The following is a 15,204-nucleotide window of genomic DNA, read 5'->3' as shown; positions in this document are numbered from 1 at the left end:
GGGTGACTTGTTAAGGCAGCAATAGCCCACTGATACAAGTAGTACCAGAATGGACCAATCATATCCCAGGCACAATAAATAGAGATATATTTACACCTAGATAGAAGCATAGATTACGTAAAGAAAAAAACTTCTATAAGCAACTAGATGGTGGAAGAGGGTGAGAATGAAGAAGAAGAAGGAAGAGGAGAGGAGGGCCAAGAGGTGGAGGGGGAAAAACATGCTATAATGGTCATGAAATTAGGTGGCCTCACATTTCTTCTCTGAAAAACTAAACACAGAAACAAATTCAAGACAAAAATGTGCAAAGTTAAAAAAAATATGGTACAAAACTATTACACTTAGCCAAGTTTGTACATTCAGATGACAGAAAAATATTTTATGTATGCAAAGATACAGGACTTATACTCTCCATTTTGGGGGGAGACACTTACTGAAGATGTATTTTTGATGTGATAAATTATGCCATTAATAGTTTTTAAATGGCTACTATTTTACTAATTTAAAATGTTCCTTCATGTCCCCCAAAATAATAAGAAAATAAATAAAATTATTATTTTTATTAAATAATTACTCCTGTGCCAGGCACCATGTCTGTACTTTACATACAGAATCTAATGCTTAAAATATCCCTGAGAACTAAAATTAAATCCCAATTTAATAAGAACATCAAGAATGGAAAAGGCGTAGAATAAAACAATTGGCGATCAGCATTGACAATGGCTAAAAACTGAGTTATGATCAAATAATTGTTGTGATTTGGGATCCAAATGGAATATCAGTTCTAAACATCACTGCTCAAGGAGAAGATGTGGAATGTAGCACATAATAATGGTCTGAATCCAAAAGTCTGTATTATATTTAAAATACTGGGAAATTAAGATGTAGGAGGAATAATGATATGATAAGTTTCTCATCTTATGAATTTTGCCTTAATTTGACAGAGAAATATTTACTTAAAAATTCCTGATTAATTAAAAGCATAATATACATTTTTTAAATTACTGGATAAGTAGCAAAAGAAAAAAAATCCATATGGCAAAATACAGAAAACAAAATGACAATAAAATATAAACAAAAAACAAGAAAGCAGATGGCAAAAGTAAAACTAAGCATATTACATGTTAGTAAACATAGATGGTTTACACTCCTCCATAAAAGTGAAAGGTTATCTAATTGCTTTAAAAGTATTTAATCCAAACCTGGGGATATATCTTAAAAATTAAATAGAAATTTTGAACATAAAAGTAAATGGGAAAAGATTTATTAGACAAATATTACTACAATTATAGTCCCAATATTAAGTTCAAGGTGAATACTTTTATATGTATAATATAAAAAAGATAATAAAAAAGATAGTATAAAAAACACCCCATCAAGTCATACACATTTATGCAAAACATGTCAGAGCATCTAAATATATGAATGAAAAACTAGAACTATAAGAAAAATTGATAGCAGCATAATTTTATAAGAAATTTAATGCCTCTTAAGCCTGGAAAAACTATCATGGGGATTTACATTCTACTGAAAGTAAAGCACTCTGGGAGAAGGTATTTAGAAATAATCTGGAGAAAGAACAGGAGTTTTCTGAGGCTTGAAAACTAATTATTGGAAGAGTTTATGGGTAAAGTACTCTTATGCATATGTTTATAGAATGTTTTGTTAAAGAGACAAGCATAGACTCTAAATTACTAGGAATGGTTTAATGAAGAAGAAAATGGAAAACTGAGATGGCTGCTGTTTCAACTCATCTAACCACAGTGGAGACTCTAGAGCAAAGAAAAGGAGGCTGGTGGATCTCAAAACCCTCAGTAAATAACCAAGAAACCAAAGAAACCAAGAGGAAACCTTGAGAAGACTGAAAGAGTAGGTTTCTAGTGGTGAGAGAATGGTGGTTGGTGGAGAACTGTGGCCTGGATCCCAGCAGGGTATGGGCAAGAGAAGAGCATTCTAGTTGCATCCATTTCTCTATCTAGGCTAGGTTCACACCAGTGTCTAAAAACCCAAAGTCCCAGATTATTCCCTATCTATTTGACTCTGGACAGGAAAGCAACAGCAGCAGCCGAGAGTGATATGTAACATCAGGACAGCGCCATAACCGAGCTTAAATTAGGAGCTATAAGCAAGGAGTCCTCATTACCTGGCCGGCCTCTGAACAACCCCACCCCTTGGCTATTACAAGCAGCTGCCCCTACAAGAGTAAAGCTGAAGTACGGGGGGCGGGGGGGGGGGTTCTGGTGACAAGACTCGGTGGGGGGAGGGAACTGGAGAGTATGGGTGGATGGAAGAACAGGGAATGGTTGAACCCAGATTGCAATATTATAGATCTTGAGATGCTCACCTCTCCACACATATCCAGAACGTTTTTTAGAAGCACAAAGTAGGACCTAGACTTTTGCTCTTTTTCTCTCTCCTTCCCCAAAGCAGTATTACCACCCAACACACTCGCGAAGCCTGAGAACGATGGGGAAAAAAAGCCACACTACAAATGGAACAACTTACACAGGGAAATGAACTAATGAATGCACATAATAGGTATTCCAAAATGGGGTATTGGAAACATGATGCAACAACAAACTCCATATTGTGAGCTCCATGGGTTTAAGGAATATGTTGTTTTTCTTATTTAGTAATGCAGTTTTCAACTAATGCAGTGTCACCTAACATTTGTTGAATGAATGAATGAATGACACCTACAGACCTAAAACCAGCAAACATCTTAAATTCACATATGCCTTGGTTGCAAGTCATATATAAATTTATTTTATTTCATGCATCTATGATTGTAAAGTTGCTGTAAATCTAATGGGTAGATGAACAAATGAATGATATGAGGCTATATTTTGAGTAGCACAAATATCATTTCGATATTATTGAAAAATTATACAATTATTTTTCCCATGTTTGTTAAAAAGGAACATATAAACTTTTTCCTTTCCCAGAGAAAAGTCGTGATTGCAAGCCTAGTGATCTGTGAACTCAAAGCTAGAAACATATCTATTACAGAAAATATTTCCATTTTATCGAGACCCTTTCTTAGTTTTTTTCTTAATATGATTCTCCCAAAATTTCTTTGATATAAAATGTCATGTCAAGATCATTTATGAACGAGAACAAAAAATGCTAATTTTTTTATGAAGGAAGAATTAAGTGAACGATCTATTCATGAAGTGTTTTCAAGGGTGATAAATGGGAAATAAAGAATACAGGTTATCAAAATACATCATTAACTTCTCCAAATCCAGGGAGTTAAAATTAAACAAAAAAATCTACAATTTAATCACCATCACACTTTGGAAAACAAAGGCAACTGACAGCCTATTTGAACGGCATCTGTCTTAGATTGCAAGGGAATATAAGGGAACCATTAATGACAGGGAAAGCACCAGGGTAATGACCAGAGGACCAACTTGAGCAACCAAGAGAAGAATGGTATTCAATGGAGCACATCTTATCAAGGAAAACTAAGGATACTAGACCCATAATGTGTGTGACACTCAAACCCTGAAATACCACTGACTCTTCCATAGGTCTGGAGCAAGTACTTCTCAGAAAATCCTCATTATACACGAAACTAAAGTTTCGTGAAGTTTCGTTTTTGGAGAGCACCTGTGCTACAAACAGCCAAAACTCAGGGAGCCAAAGGGCTCATAGTAATCTGTCCATGCATTTAACCATATATGAAGTTGCGTTGTGCTTGCTTTTTAATTTAATTTAATTTTTTTTAATTTTATTTCATTTTATTTTTCTTGTGTGTGAGGAAGATCAGCCCTGAGCTAACACCTGATGCCAATCCTCCTCTTTTTTTTCTGAGGAAGACTGGCCCTGGGCTAACATCCGTGCCCATCTTCCTCCACTTTATATGGGGCACCACCACAGCATGGCTTGACAAGCGGTGCGCCAGTGCGCGCCCGGGATACGAACCGGCGAACACCAGGCTGCCGCAGCGGAGCGCGTGGACTTAACCGCTTGTGCCACTGGGCCGGCCCCGAATTTGATTATTTTTAATGAAAATGAATCATTGTATATATTCATTACTATGCAGCCTGCTTTTCACTTAATAACATTATTTTTTTCCAATTATTAATGCATACTCACATAATTTTAACACAAATGGGACACTATAAAAAATACATTTTTTTGTCTGAGCAGTCTTTTCTTTTTTGCCTATGTCCCTTTCCCTTTCCTTCTCTTCCTCTCCACCAGGGCTGCCATACTTGGTTTTGCAAATTGCTAACTGCAAACCTCACAGATCATCTTAAGATGTATGCGTTAGTTTTCTGTTGCTACATAACAATAATACCACAAACCTGACAGCTTAAAACAATACAAATTTATTATCTCACAGTTCCTATCGGTCAGGAGTCTGGGCATGGCTTAGCTGGATCCTCTGCTTAGAGTCTCACAAGCCTGCAATCAAGGTGTCATCCAGGGCTGTAGTATGATCTGGAGGCTTGACTGGGGAATTATCCATTTCTCTGATTGCATGGTTGTTGGCAGCATTCAGTTCCTTATGGTTGTAGGACCGAGAGCTTCAGTTTTTGTTTCCTGTTGGCTGGAGGCCATCCTCAGCAACTCAGCAGCAGTTCCTTGTCACATGGGGTTCCCCAACATGGCTACTTGCCTCCTCACACCCAGCAAGGGTAAGACAAATTCCAGAAAGATGGGCACTAGAATGTTAAGTAGCATAATCACACACATTTAATCACCTTTGCTGTATTATATTGGTTAGAAACAAATCACAGATTCTTCCTACACATAAGAAGATGGAATCCAAAAAGGGCATGAACACTTAGAAGCAAGGATTGTAGGGGCCACTTAAAAATCTGTCTACCACAGTCTATATGAGTGACGCCCCTGGAATTACACAGTGCATAATCTGTGTGGCTATATGTAGCTGTCCTGGCCATCAGTATTAGCAGCCCCTCACTGCCCTTAAGTAACTCATGGTAAGAACCTGGTGTGTATCTTTCTCTACTTTTATCATGCTTATATAATCATGTGTACACATGTAATAGAGATTTTTGTTACTGTTTGTTTTGCAAATAGAAATTGTATTATTCAGTCTTTTCTCTATTGCTTTTCTTACTTAACAATATCTCATGGAAAACACTCCAAGTCAACTGGTACAGCTCTACTATATTTTTCTAATGACTATACAATATTCTAAAATGTGGATATATAATAATTTATTTAATCATTCCACTGTTGAAGGATACTCACATTATATTATTTTTTCTCCTCTCAAGTGAACATACATATACATATAAATATTCATTGCATATTTATTGTATGTATATATATGTATATAAATATATTCATATATATCTACCTATAAGAATATACATTCTTATAGATGGTTCCTCTCTTTCTGGGAGATGGAGTCTCAGGACTGGGTTACTGGATTAAAGAGTATATGTGCTGTATTTTAATAGATGGAACCAGGTTCCTTCCAAATTGGTTTTAACAATCCACATTTTCATAAAAAATGCATGAAAATACCTTCTCTTAACATCCTCTATAACAATAGGTGTCTTAACTCTTTTAAATATTGTTACCAGTCTAATGGATACAAAGCTATAGCTCATTGTTACTGTAATTTACATTATCCAGGCTACTCTGAGTTGGAGAATCCTGCATGTATTGTTTTATTTTTTAAGAAATTCATATTGAGTGCCTACTATATTCTTATGCACTGTCCTACAACAGGGAATATGGCAGTGAATAAAATGGGCAAAAACTCAGCCCTGCTCAGTTTACTCTCTACTGTTTACATTCCAGCTGTCTCAAAAGTATATGTATGCACTTAGGTAAAATGTCTATTCATATTATTTGTCCACTTTTTATTAGCTTGCACATCTTTTTCCAATTAACTTTTAAAAGTTCTTTGTATATTATTTATTTATATAAATCCTTAATCTGCCATCTAAGTTGCAATTATTTTGGTTGGGTAAACATCATTTGTCTATGGTCTTCATATATGGCAATATATCCCTCACAAAATTTTTAGATTTCGATGTAGTTAAAATACCTATAAATATAGTTATAGCTTCTAGACTTCCTAACTTGGTTAACAAGGTCTCCCCAAATTCTAATTTGTCATGTAGTCTCCTAGATTTTCTTGAAATTTTTTAACAGTTGATTTTTGTATATCTTTCAAAGGAAAACCATCATTTATTTAAAATAAACATACACACCCTTACTTTTCCTACACAATTGAAAGAACTTTTTGTTTTATATTACTTTTCATACATACTGCAAAGTCATTCTATTCCTCATAAATATCTGTGTAATGTATGAAAAATACCATATTACTGTAATTTTATGTTTTAATACTTTATTAAGCAAATTCACCTACTCTACTTCTATTTTTCACAATTTCTTAGCTATTTCTGGCAGCTATCTTTCCATTTGAACTTTAAGAACATTTTATTCAATTAAAAACACTATTAAAATTATAACTGAAATTGCATTAAATATACATTAATTTTATATTCACATTGTTATTTCAGCTTCCCTTCTAAAAATAAGGCACATTCCCATTTTTTCTGATCTTGTTTTATATATTTCCGTAAGGTTGAACAATTTTTTGTATATAGGTCTTATTCTTTTCTTGCTAAATTTATCCTATGTATTTAAGGGATGTTGCTTGTTAAGTGGAATATTTCCCCATTTTAGGAGTTTATTGTTGTTCTACAACCTAGGACTCTGAAATTTTTCAGTCTGCAGACTGGGGTTCTTCTTTGTCATGACTTCCCTCTATTATACGTTTATTTATTTTCTCCACCACCAGTTTCTCCTTCTAGAAATCTGTTGTTCATGTGTATGGTTCCTTATGCTATCCTTCAAATCCCCCGTGACTGTCATTTCTTTGTATCTTTGCTCTGTGTTTTAAGATATCTTTTCTCCACCTGATATCAGTGTCAATACTTCAGGTCATGACATTGACTGTCTTCCTGAAATATTTTTTTTGTCATTGTTATCAAATCATTTTTTTTAAGTCCAGAAGCCTGCCTCCGGAAGCTCCAGTATCATTGGGGGCTTGTTCTGAGAGTTCTACTTTTTTTGTTGTTGTTTTGTCTGACACTTGGGTTACTTGAATGAGTTATTACTTTCTTTTGTCTGATAACTGGGGCTCAGGTGGGCCTCTGAGTTGCCTTAAATGGTGAAGTTACAGTGGTCTTTGCTTCTGGGCCTGGTGTGCAGCATTAGCCAGTCTAACGGGCCCTTGTTTAGACAACAGGAGGCAACCTTTATCATCCCTGTCTTTTCTTGCAGATATAAGAATTGCGAGGACTTGGTCCCTTGTTCAGCATTTTCCCCCTGAAGAACCACTGGGAACCTGCCGTGTCCTGCTCCTCAGCATAGGCATTCTGGCACTGGATGCCTGGTCTCCAGCTAACCCAAAGAGGAGGAAGTCCTTCACAAGCTTCCTCCAAGTAGATCGTAAAAAAGCCCAAGTCTTTGCTCCCAGATTTCAATCTCCATCAGCCTGCCGGCCCCAACAGCTGCTTAGCTCTGAAGATCAAATTATTTACCATTACAGATAGATTTCCAGTTTCCACCTTCACAGAACTCCTTCTAACCAGTTGTTATAAAGCCTTTTGCCTCCTAACTTTCCTCACCTGGTCCAGTGTCTCTGAGTCCTAAGGCTCTTAAACTGAACTGACTGATTTAACTTCTAGCTTTCTACCTGATATACTGTGTTATGTGGGTGAGGAAGGCTGAGAAGGGTTTCAAATACAAACTTTCAATTCATCCAATTTTCCACCCCATTTCTCACCCTATCTCCCCTATCTCTTGTGCCTCCATCACCTCTTCTGATTCTGCATGGCCAGTTGACTCTGATCTCACTCCTTTCCCCCTCTGCATACCCTTTAAGCTTTGACTTCCTGTGTTTTCTATGATCATTACTACTTCCCCATCAGCTTTCAATCTTCCAAGGATATAATGAAATTTCCAAACCACTGATGTCTTCTCTCCCATTCTCTTTGCATTTGTAGGTTTATGATATTTTTATTATTCAACCACTTATCATTTTAGTGTATTTAATCCCCCATCTTTAACAGGACATCCCAGTTGTTTCAAAAAAAGCTTATGTTTTCAGTCCTCAGGTTTTCATACAGAGATGTGAATACTATTCTTGAGTTTATGCCACAACGCTGAACCAATCCTTGACTCTAACTTTGTTTTAGTAAATATAAATAAAATTGACAAAGCTACATCAAATGATTTGTTGTAAGTTGGAAGAGCATATATAATAATTAAAAAAATGAAGGAATTTCCCATGAGGACAAATTAACTCTTCAATCTGGAAATAATGAGCATGAAGTTTTGTTCAAATGAGGGTTACATACATTTATAATCATAATAAATTATTAATGGAGGTTATAGTGCTATAGAAAATATTCAGCATCCTTTATAAGTTCATATAGGGAAGATAATCATTATCCATATTTTGTGATGAAAATAAACTTTTCTTACCCTCAACATTTGAAAATGCTTGAGGTAGAGTTGGAGTTTGTCACCCTATTTGAATCTAGGAATGTTTAAAAGTCTAGGAGACATAAATTATATTTCATGGTAGGAATGGGGATGGCGGCAATATATCCTTCTATAGAGAGGTCATATTCCAAGTCATGGAAGTGAGTTAGTGGGACTAGGTGCCAGAGCTGTAAATAAAAAGAAAAAATGTGTGTGTTATGGGAAATGGGGGGGTAACACAGGAGTGCCTCTTAAGACTCTTGAATATAAACTTTGTGGAATGTTTAAAACATCAATGGATGTAAGAAGAAGAGTACACAGAATAAATTGAATGAGATGAAGGGACTTAGCCAATCAACAAATCAGAAAAAGGCATCACTATCAAGATCAGAAGTGAGTGAGGTAGAGTCCATTTAAGATGGTGAAGAGCTCCTGTTCCTAATGTAGGAAGCATAAGAAGTGAGGTCTTACCAGATACCGAATCTGCCTTGATCTTGGAGTTCGCAGCCTCCAGAACTGTGAAAATGTTTGTTATTAAAGCCAGCCAGTTGATGGTAGTTTTTTATAGCAGCCCAAACAGACTAAGACACTAGCTAGCCAATAAATAGGAATAACAATAATCATTTTTCCAGCATCTGTGGGCAAAGATGTAGGATCCTCTCACTGAGAGAGAGGTCCTAGAGGAGAGCAACCCTTGAGACTTGACACTTCCTAGATCCTGCCTTTTGCAACATTATTATGTTTTTTCTTTATAAAAAGTATACTCAGGGGCCAGCCCCATGGCCTAGTGGTTAAGTTTGGCACATTCCACTTTGGCGGCCCGGGTTTGGTTCCCAGGCACAGACCTACACCACTCATTGGCAGCCAGGGAGTGGCAGTGACCCACATACAAAATAGAGGAAGATTCTCACAGATGTTAGCTCAAGGTGAATCTTCCTCAAGCAAAAAGAGGAGGATTGGCAACAGATGTTAGCTCGAGGCGAATCTTCCTCAGCAAAAAAAAGTATGTTCAAATCAGGTTAATTAGTTATATCACCAATAGTTAATTAATCCCTTTTCTTAGAAACAAAAGCAACTTTTTTTTTTTTTAAGTCTGGACAACTTCCTGCTTTGTCTCATAGGAAAGAGTAATATAAATAAACCATTTCAAAAAAGGCTATGAAAAGTTGCTGCATGCTGTGACTTGCCTTTGCACATTATAGTGAAACTTAAAGTAGCTTTCCTTTCTATGCTCCTATATGGGTTTGTCAAGTTAAACACTAAATGACTATGAAATATTCCAAGTAATTAAACAAATAAGGCTGGTGTCTCCTGTGAGACTTGGATACTGAACGCTTTGCCAGAGTATGTTCTGGGAAGAAATGTCCTAACTACACTGAGGACATAAAGATCTAAAGCACATTTAGAAAGAAAGTAAACATTCACGAATGAAAACTAATTAATCATTTCTTATACTCAGAAAGGTCAAAAATCCACATAAACAAGATAGTATGAAACAAGCATGTGCTATGTATTGTACCTCATTCAAGGTACAATAAAGATTGATGCAGTCTCAAACTTGATTTCAGATTTAGGAGTTCTATTTTTAATCCCCAAAGGGTGCTGGATGGAGGAAATAGAGGAAATAATATTTCCATACCATAGCATTTTCTTTTTTGTGTGCAATAAGTAGAAATCACTTGAATGTTTCTAATTGAGTGAAGAGAAAAAAATTCACAAAACAATAATGTAAACATACTTATAGTACTTTTTGCTCTTTGTGAATTTGACAGGAGCGACTGACCTGCCTAAGCAAGGTGGAGGGAAACACCACATTTATCTGAATTCTTAAACATCTGTGTAAACACCTTTTGGACCTATTCTCCTACAACATTTAAGAAAGATACCACAGTGTTCTGATAGATCCTGAAAAAATACTCCTTTATGGAACCTATCTTAATTTGCAAGTTTATTTGATTCTGTGGGCTAGCCACGTATTAATTCATTAAACACATATTGAGTGCCTACTTTGTATCACATATGTTCAAGGCATTGAGGACAATAATGAGGTAAAAGTACATAAAACCTTTACTCCTTCACCAAATTGTAAAAATTAAAGTCTGAAACCAGCGAGCATAAGAATGTGGAACAAAGGAAGTAGTACACTACTGGAAGAAAGGTACATTGGCAAACAGTTTAGTATAGTCAATCCTCATTATTCACAGATTCTGACTGAGATTTTGCCCAGTAGCTAAAATTTGTCACCCCCAAATCAATACTTGTGGTGCCTTTGCAGTCATTCATGGACATACACAGAACAGTGACAAATTTGAATTGCCCAATGCACATGTTCCCAGCTGAGAGGGAACAAGGTAATGTCCTTCCTTGTTTCAGCTCTCTCACTGTAGACAAGCGTCCTTTTTGCACTCTATTTAATGTCATGCTTTTCACATTTTTATGCCCCTTTTTTTTTGACAATTTTCCTGTTTAACATGGCCCCCAAAGATAGTGCTGAAGTGCTATCCAGCATTCCTAAGGCAAAAAGGCTGTGACAGGCCTTACAGAGAAAATATGTGTGTTGGATAAGCTTGCTACAGACATGACATAGTGCCTTTGGCCATGAGTTCAATATTAATGAACCTACAGTATATATTAAATAAAGTGTCTTTAAACAGAAACACACATAAAATAGGGTTATGTACTGATTGGTTGATGAAAATGTTATGACCAGAGGCTCACAGGAACCTAACCCTGTATTTCTTCTAGGAGCAACAATCAGTACTTGCTAATTCAGTGTTTATGGTGACTTCATGGAACATAACTAACACAAACAACAAGAATCTACTGTATTTTCTCATTCCTTTATACATTATCTCTTCATTGGCAATTTGTATTTCTGCAAGAGAAGCAAAGCTTGTCATCTGATGTCATGTTCCCTTATTTATAATAAAACATCATTCTCCAAAGAGAGTGTGTGCTTTTTGTCATTGCTTTCCTCAAAAACAGCACCTTATATTCTGAAAATGCATAGACATTCTGACATTTGGCCTTTGTTTTTGAAGGAGAGGAAGGCACCTTTGACTTAAACTTAGATAAGAAACAGGAATCAAAGGAACAAGGGGCTTCACAGACTAACAGGACAGTCCCCACTGCCAGGACGGCCTTGGGCCCGGTAACCTGATTCTGCCCAGTGGAGGGATGCTCTTATTTCTAATCCTTGACTTCCTTTTTCTTCTGCACCTCACTGGAGCTCAAACTCCCAGTCCCGATAGTACCATTCTCCATGAAACCATTCCATGACTCTGACTTTCCATATTCAAAATCAAGGAGAGTGACTTGGAGGGAGAAGCAGTGAGATTTTTGAATCACCACTTGGAACTTGAGCGTAAAAACCAAAAACTCATTGCCAAGTTGAAAATAATAACAGCAGCTAACACACATTGAGTTTTTCCTATGTCCCCAGTACTATGTTAAACATCTTATATGTACTATTTTATTTGTTCCTCATATTAACTCTAAGAGGCAGGTACTAAGAGTATCCACATTTTAGAGGTGAGGAAATTGAGGTTAAGTGAGTGTTCAAGGTCAGATAACTAGGAAACGGTAGGGCTTGGATTTGAACCTGGTCAGTCTAATTTCAGAGTGTTCTCCTAAACCACTCCAGTTGCTTCCTCCCATGGGATTGTAAATTTCCTAGTCAAACCTAAGATCTGACACTCCCTTAACAGAAACACTCATCCGAGGCCCAGTGCAGCAGAGCTGAGCAAAGCAAAAAGGAACAGAACTCAACTACTTTCCTGATTCCTCACATCACACGGGTGTGGGCTTTACTTTCTTTTTTGGAAGGTGTCTAATTCAATGAACTTTTTAAATTATATAAACAAAGACTGGAATTATTTTTCTCATTTTCAGGAATCCATCAAGTGGGTGAAATTGAACCACATGTCTCCCATAGAGCAGTAACTTGGAGACAACTTGACATGCAGGAAATGTTGGCTAGGGAGAAGGAAAGCTAGTCTTTCTATGAGTGCATTTGTTTGTCATAAGCATGGGACCAGAGAAAGGATTAAGCCTCCCACGGGTCATTTGTGGAGAATGGCGCCTGCACTTCTATTTCCCCTAGAATGACTCGTTGGAGTGTCTCAGTGTTCATGCTGGTCACATTTCAGCCTAGATTTACCTTTTCTCCTCTTTTGGAGCTTTTGGGACTGTCTCGCACGTATGTCTAGCAGAAACCTCCTAAGTTATCTGAACAGAATGGTTATAGAGATGGCCTCATACTGGTCATCTTGGATAACTGGCACTGAGAGAGCAGGAACCCTGTCAAGGTGGGGTGCTCAGCATACCTGAGAGTAAGTGGGTATGTTGTTGGTCTTATACAACGAGATGGCCTATGAAGATTTAAGTAACTTGAAATACAGTATTAATACTATTACAGTATAATAACATTACTGCATTGTTTTCAATTGTTCAGGACCTTGTTCTCTAACATGTAATCCTGTATACAAGTTCATGTTCTCTTATAATGTGTAGTGCTACACATACACACACACCCACACACACACTATTTAGGTCCATAGCAATACATTTACTAAAACCTCTGTATCTGTAGGAACAAATAATTACTGACTTCTTTTTTCAACTGGATATTGGAAAGAGATGGGATAGATTGGCCACCAGATATTTGCCTCTTCTAGGTCAGATATTATCAAGATATTTATGAATCACTTTTATAAAGGGCCTCTGATAGATGAGAACAGTTGTACCATGTTTGATGTTTTGAAAGTAAGATAAGTGGAGAAGAGTTAATGAAACATAAATGGGAACTATAGTTTATCCAGAAGGAAATAGTCTGTAAAAGTGCTTTTTATCTGAATTGGCTTTTTTGGGGTGCTAGAACTTTGACTCTACTAATCAGGGAGACTGCACCCTGGCCAAACTGGAAGAGCTCTGTAACAGCTCCTCCGGGGAATCTTTACCACAGAGATCTTCAGGAAGATGATCAAGTGTTTGTTGAGAGTGACGCAAGCCAAGTTTTGAAGTAAGAGCTGTTTGCACTGTATGTGGGCAAGGCAGAGACACATGGGCACCTCAGACACACTAATACTTTTGTTCAACTTCAAGCAGATATTTTAAAAGTACGTGTTCAATATTTTATTTAGAGTCAGAGCATGAAGGCAGAGTAGAGATGGAAAACCACTGGTGGTAGCTTCTCGGTTATCCCTGCAATTTATCTCTTGCTCTAAATTTACATATCTCATTTCACAAAACTGGAAGCCTTTTTAGAGCATTTATTATTACTCGGGCATGCTCATAGGGATATCTCACCTACACACAAAAGCTCCCAAGGGACTTATTCAAGAATTTTGCTACTAATTACGGAAGTTTCTCTAGTGTTGAGTTATATTCCAGAAATCTCACTCACATACAAGTACCTGATCTCCCTTCCTTCATGAAATCTCTGACCAGCTCCCCATCTTATTTCTCATGGACTTAATCACAAGCGATCACCAGGACTAAAAATCCCATTCATTGCAGTGGTACTAACCTCCACTTGCTCCTCGTGGGTGAGGGGAGTAGACTGTGAGAACATCCATACCCCCTGTTACCTGTTTCCCTCGTTGTTGATTCTCTTGTGTGAGACCTACGGGTCTGCAGTGTTTCATTTTGTGATGGGCTGTTGTTTTCACATTTCAGGTCCCTGGCGATAATATTTACATAATCCTTAATCTTTGCATCTGCAAGTGCTCAAAACTCACAGTAAGTGCTCTCTTTTGGAAGGCTTCATTTCTTTCCATCGTACTTATACAAAATATGGACTTCCTGGGGTTTTTTTTGCTGATCTTTGGGAAAGTTTTGGTCATTTTACTTAGTCCAGTAGATATTTTCTTACCTAAATTTTCCTTCTCTCTACCAGCTGCATTCTCTCCTCTGTGCAGTTGATGGAAAGGGTATTTGGAATTTCTTTTTTCTCTTTCTTGAGGTCAAGCTTGTTCTGTGCCACTATGTATCATTAATAAGCATCATTATGCCCTACTAGCTAATTACTAGCACCATGATGTTACTATGTAATTATGTTATATCCAGTATTGTTTTGCTACACATAACCACGTATCGATAAAAAGCTTTTCTCAGCCAAATTTCTGTGAACACAGTGACAAAAAGCTTCTGCTGTGAGGAAGGTCAGGACTCTTTTGTTTCCTGATTTTGAGTCTGTAATTGCAACACACAGTCCTGAAACAGAGAAATCATGGGTTTTGAAATTTCTTCACGTTAAATTTTCTTTGCTATGTTCCACGCTTTCAGTAAATTCTCTTGGCTGTTAGAGAACTACATGGGTATCTAATTTTGATGAAAATCTTCTAAAGGCAACTGACTGATTCCCTAAGCAGTAAAAGCGTAACTCGGAATTTGAGGTCTCAGCAGACCATCCATTGCAGTTTAGGGAGCTGGATTTGACTACACTTTCACTCACAGCCCCCAATGGGGAGTTCTGATGGGTTGCAGATCCCAGTTGAATCCTGGGAAGGGGCTTGTGGTCTATTCAGCTCATTCCTGAGACTTCTTTTTTACAGAAGAGCTCAGCACAGCAGCAGGTCATGTAAACTAATGTATTCTGTAGCCTTTAACGCCTAGGCTGGGAGCTACTAGCGAATGAGAAAGAAAAGAAAAGAGGAAAGCACAGGGACTCACATTTATTGAGTTCCTAGTCTGTGTGTTAGACTGGAATGAAGTCTT

Source organism: Ceratotherium simum, chromosome 9 (genome assembly GCF_057802395.1).
Source record: "Ceratotherium simum simum isolate JZ-2026a chromosome 9, ASM5780239v1, whole genome shotgun sequence".
Classification (NCBI taxonomy): domain Eukaryota; kingdom Metazoa; phylum Chordata; class Mammalia; order Perissodactyla; family Rhinocerotidae; genus Ceratotherium; species Ceratotherium simum.
Note: the sequence above shows the minus strand (reverse complement) of the source record.